This window comes from Scylla paramamosain, chromosome 37, assembly GCF_035594125.1.
Source record: "Scylla paramamosain isolate STU-SP2022 chromosome 37, ASM3559412v1, whole genome shotgun sequence".
In the NCBI taxonomy this organism is placed as follows: Eukaryota; Metazoa; Arthropoda; class Malacostraca; order Decapoda; family Portunidae; genus Scylla; species Scylla paramamosain.
Genome location: NC_087187.1, coordinates 87,553 through 93,552, shown reverse-complemented (window position 1 = coordinate 93,552; position 6,000 = coordinate 87,553). Strand labels below are relative to the sequence as shown.

At 37.5% G+C, this 6,000-nt stretch overlaps 1 long non-coding RNA gene across 1 annotated transcript; it reads left to right on the top strand.

The window, feature by feature from the left end:
- Positions 1 to 350: 350 nt before the first annotated feature.
- On the top strand, positions 351 to 3,223 carry LOC135091235 (uncharacterized). The gene is made up of 2 exons (XR_010262445.1): positions 351 to 452; positions 2,674 to 3,223. It is a non-coding gene; the product is annotated as an uncharacterized LOC135091235 (long non-coding RNA).
- Positions 3,224 to 6,000: the final 2,777 nt, after the last annotated feature.

The window sequence follows — 6,000 nt, the reverse complement described above, 5'->3', positions numbered from 1 at the left end:
CGCTCTAATAAACTCCTTTCAATAGCGAGAAAAAATGAGCTGTCAACTGAATGGCGTCTACCATCACCATGACAACGAATCGTGAACTGCCAATCCCAGCCCGCCATTTCATCCGGGACCTCAAGATGACCACACTGATATCATACAATATAGTTTAATTTCCAGCCAAGATCAGAGTTAACTGAGACACATATGGTGGATAAAAAGCTCTTTAAAATATGGGTGTTCCGAGGGAAATATACCACCAGGGAATGTGAGTTACATTAGTAATGGAGGAATATTTTTTTTATTTATTTATTTTTTTTTTGCTGGAACGCAGCAGACGAAACTAAAGGTAGAGTTACTAGTTAGTGTTTTTGTGTATATATATATGTGTGTGTGTGTGTGTGTGTGTGTGTGTGTCGTGGAGAAGTGAACTGTGCCTGTCCTTGTGGGTGTATGACGAACCAGGCGTGAGTATTCAGCATTTCACCAAACACACTCACGCAGAGACTGGCCCTTTAAACCTTCGTCCCTTTAAATCTTAACCAAACAAACGCTTTCGGTTCGCGTAGGCAGACCAGGGTAGGCTAGCTCTCTCTGACCGCGCCATGTGACTTATTTTTTTAGGGTCATGCTCCTAATGAGAGAGTAACCCGCCGGCTAGGGGGACTGGGAGTAGGTTGGGAGCGTTAACTGGTTAAGTAACAGAGTAGAAGATGAGAGAGACACTGGGATGTGTGATGGATGAGTGAGAGGGAATAGAAGGGTGTAAGCTGTTTGACGTAAGGGTGACAGGCTGAGGTGTGCGTCCGTGTGTACACGTATGTGGGTGGGTGTGGGTGACTGGTTGGGTGTGTGTGGTGGGTCAGTGTCCATATGTATGTGTGTATTACCCTTGTGAGACCCTCTCTGTGTGTGTGTGTGTGTGTGTGTAGGGAGGGAGAGACACGTGAGGAAAGAAGGGAGGATGGGGGTCAGGAAAGAGGAGAAGAGGGATGACTGGGTGGACCTCTTAAAGATAGTATTCAGAAAATTACGTGTTTTCTTGACGGCTTCGCTGAGTCACTGTGTGTTAAGGAAGAGGAAGAGGAGGAGGATGAGGATATAGAAGTGATGTAAGCATAGGTAGGTTTTAAGTTAGTGTCGGTAAGGTTTAGGTGAGGTTAGTTAAGAATAGGCGATATTAGGTTAGGCTATGTAAGTTGAAGTGTGTTAGATTGTAAGGCTAAGTAAGGTTAGGTTAGGTTAAGATAGTGCGTTAGGCTAGGTAAGTTAAGGATAGGTTAGGCTAGCATAGTTTAGTTTATATTAGATGAATTTACATTAACTTGCATAGGTTAGATTAGATTAGATGAAACTAAAGCAAGATTAGGATGACATAGGTTACATTAGATCATGTTAAGTTATAGTACATTAATTAGGTTAGTTAAGGTAATTGAGTTAGCAAAGGTTGCATTAGGTTAAACTAGCATAAGTGAAGAAATTAAGTTAGATTAGGTGAGGAATTATTAGGTTAGATGAGAGGAGGTGAGGTTAGGTTAGATTAGGTGAGGTGAGGTGAGATTTGGTTAGATTTGTTAGGTGAGGTTAGGTTAGATTATGTGAGGTGAGATTAAGTTAGGTTAGAGTGAGGCGTCTTGAAGTTATGAGAGACATTGGCAGGGGCGGAGGTGGTACCTTGCCAACTCCACCTGAGAGAGAGAGAGAGAGAGAGAGAGCAGAGGGGGGTCAGACTACTGCTTCATTAAAGGAGTCTTTAAAATTAGCTTCCCTATGTTAATGTGTTAGTTTTCATATTTATTGAGAGAGAGAGAGAGAGAGAGAGAGAGAGAGAGAGAGAGAGAGAGAGAGAGAGAGAGGCAATATGGTGTAAATAAAGGGACTAAAAATGTACTTCAAATGGCTTGATTCTCTCTCTCTCTCTCTCTCTCTCTCTCTCTCTCTCTCTCTCTCTCTCTCTCTCTCTCTCTCTCTCTCTCTCTCTCTCTCTCTCTCTCTCTCTCTCTCTCTCTCTCTCTCTCAATAAATATGAAAACTAACACCTTAACATAGGGAAGCCAATCTTCATCCTCATTTACTCCCGACCCCAACCATTGCTAATATAGACGTCACTTTCATCCAGTTAGAAAATAAATCTTGTAAAATAACATTAGGTCTCGTCTATCATCCTCTAGTCCAGTCACCTGCTATGGACAAAAAAACTTTATGACCTTATTGCGGACATTTGTTGCGTTAATAATTGCATAATTATGGGGGATTTTAATTATCCAGTCACTCTCAAGACATCTTTATTCGTTCTACAGCCACATCCAGTCTTAGAACTGGGAAGAAATTGCAAAATGTATTCTTTTTCAATGCCAACTCTACGTCTTGTAGATGGTTATAAAGGAGACTGCATGCATTGCTTCTGATGCTGCTAATTGTTTTGTTTCACAGTGAAAGGCTTTAAGTGTAGTTGGAAAATGTCATAGGAAAAAATTGTAGTTAATATTGGATGCAAAATATCAAAGTAAGATTAGCTAAAGAATTTTTAACGTTGGGAATAGTAATCCATATATATATATATATATATATATATATATATATATATATATATATATATATATATATATATATATATATATATATATATATATATATATGGGAGTATATTTTTTGTAACAGTGTGAATGATAAGATTCCATTTTTCAGTGTTGCCATGGTGATGGTGGTGGTGGGCATGATACAGGTGCGGGAGCTGGAGTTTGTGCCCGATGGAGACATGCAGCTGGACAAATTCTGTTGCTCATTGGTCAGACTGGAGTTTACATGTGTACCTCCTTCACCATCATTGGTGGACACTTCACCATGAGTGTTAGTGAAATGTGCTCTCTTTGTTAGTTTATTTGTATATCAGAAAAATTTAATGGGCTTTAGTAGGTTTTGTCACCAGTCTTCTGTGTGTCACTGACTACATTTTGAAATTTTTATCTGTTCTATTTAATTTTGTGTGTATGTACACAATGTTTATGGTCAATAAACTATTTATAAAACTATTTATCTGTGTGAGTAAGATAAAAGCAGTTATTATTATTATTATTATTATTATTATTATTATTATTATTATTATTATTATTATTATTATTATTATTATTATTATTACACATTTTCCTCCTTGTATTTAAATATTATTATTATTATTATTATTATTATTATTATTATCATGAATTGTTCTTGTTTATAAATAAAATACTGTAACTGATTATTATTTTTTTTATCATTCATTTAGACTCTCTCTCTCTCTCTCTCTCTCTCTCTCTCCCTCTCTCTCTCTCTCTCTCTCTCTCTCTCTCTCTCTCTCTCTCTCTCTCTCTCTCTCTCGAATAAAATGACTGGTGAGGAACTCTAATAATTAAAGTGCTAAAAAATCCATTAAACTACGAGAAATAAGACAAATAATTAATGACACACCTAATAACACAAACAAGGAGTAATAAACAAAACTTAAGCCAGAAAACACGAAAAGATAAAACTATCATATAAAGAAATACGAAGTTAAAAAAAAAATCATGAATATCAAATAAATAACTCACATATAATCAATAAACACGTAAGGAACAGTAAATAAACAATTAAGCCATTCATTGCAAGGGCCACAGTCAGAAAGTGAAAAAAAAAAAAATGCTTAGTTAAATACCGAGGCTAAATAAAACAAGGAATTAGACAAATGACAAATAATTAATAAATACATAAGGAATAATGAATAAACAAAAATTAAGCCAGGAAGACTATTATAATTATTGCAAGGAGACGATATGTATGTATGTATGTATTGTATGTAATTCGAGGTTAAAATGGCTCAAATCTGACCCAACAGCAGGCCATAAGTGAAGGTGTTCCTCAAGGCAGGGAGGGGGGGGGGAGCAATGAATAGGGGAGGGGCTATAAACTATTGGGGGGATATTAATTAATGACGCATCCAGTTTAGCGTGTGTGTATATTTCGCGTTGTGATAATTTAAAGGTTTTCTCGCGTTTTTATCTTTATTTATTGATTGATTTTATTTATTTATTTTATTTTTTTGGCAGGTGTTATATTTGTTGAGTGTTTTAAGTAACTGTGGCTCATTGCATCAAAACTCCATTCATTACCTTCGTGGGAAGGTTCAATTTGGCAAGGTTTTATTTCGCATTTTGGGTTTTGTAGTAAATTATGCATTTTCTCATATTTTTCTTTGCTGGTATTGTCCCTTCCACGCCATATATGACTGGAAAGTTGGGGGCGCCTTCCCCCCCCCCCCACCCTCCACTGCTACGTTTTTTTTTCTTAATCAGTCAGTCAACCAATCAATCAATCCCTTCATGAATCATACCCATTTCCAGGTGTCACCCCCACCCATAGATCTCTCATTCTGTCATGTATGAACAAGTGCTAAGGGCAAGCTGAACAAGTACAAAGGGCAAGCCAGCTGTCTCTTTTAATATTCTTGCCTGAAATAACATTACAAATGAGGGTCTATTAATCATCCATTAAATAATCCATTTTTATTGCTTTCTCATTCTTCTTGCTCTGTGTATTGTTAAATTGGATGGTTATATCATTGTCCCTTCCTGTGTTTTAGTGTGCCATTACCTGTCCTCTCTTCCAGCTGATATTTAGTTTGTACTAAAATAGACTGGCATAACTTTACAATTTATACACAAATAACAACATAAACCAATAATGCATTGATATTATGCATGATAGGAGTGGACATTTCCACTCTACATCATTAATGAATGCATGATGAGACGCACACTATTACAAAGCTAATGAGTTCAATACAAACACTCAATAACAATTTCAATAACTTTATTAAAAATAGCAATCTTTATAAATCATGAAACCAACATCAAATGCACAATAATGCAAACACTTTTTACACACACACTCTTTAATGATATTTCCTAATATACAGTATAATTCCAAACAGAGAGAGAGAGAGAGAGAGAGAGAGAGAGAGGAGAGGAGAGAGAGAGAGAGAGAGAGAGAGAGAGAGAGAGAGAGAGAGAGAGAAGAGAGAGAGGAGAGAGAGAGAGAGAGAGAGAGAGAGAGAGAGAGAGAGAGAGAGAGAGAGAGTGATGAACTACCTGGGGTCATAAATGCAAAGTACAGGTATCAGTCAGGCAAAGCATAGTGCTTGCCTGTCTCATATGGAATGTAAAAACATTGGCTTCATATCATTCCAGACCTGGGATTATGGCCAAAAGTTACCAAGCAGTGCTGAGCAAAATCCAGTAGAGTAATATTCAGTATCATTGAATTACTGACAAAGTAAAGATCATTATGTGCAATGATACTCACTACCTAGGAGCATTTCAGGTTACTACCAAGAGTCTGACCATGCTGGCAGGGATGGTTAGGCTACAACACATTACATACTTCTCCATTCAAATCAGTCAGCTGATTAAATGGTGAGTTAAACCATTTTGATCATCTAAATCATATTAAGGCATTGGATGAGACCTGGACAGCTTGGGTCAACACCATACATAGGTACTCCACTACTCTGTGGGAGACACTTGATTGTGGCAAGAGTCATCACAATACCAAACCACCCATCCTTGACAAAGCACAGCATGGCCCACTCATCCACAGGAACCCAGCCATCTCTAAGGAGCAAATTAATGCTGCCCAGTGTCACTCCTCATCACTTTTAGGGAATAAGAAGTAGATCCCACCCCAGCACCATCTTTACATAGAATATAATACAGAGGATAGAGAAGGAATACAAACAGGGCACATGGTATGGTATAGAACACCAACCCTCACTTTTGGAAAACCCCAGCCACTCAGTAGGAGACTGAGTGGCTGGAATACATGGAATACAAAGTGCATGGAATACAGTAGTATTCCATGCAGTTTTTAATACATATAATATATTATAGTGAAAGGAACATATTTATATAACATATATATAAGGACGCTGCTTATCTTCTCGAGCTGCTGAAGGTCATGATCTGCTTCCTTTTTCCTGCCACCAGCTTTGATATCAAATCC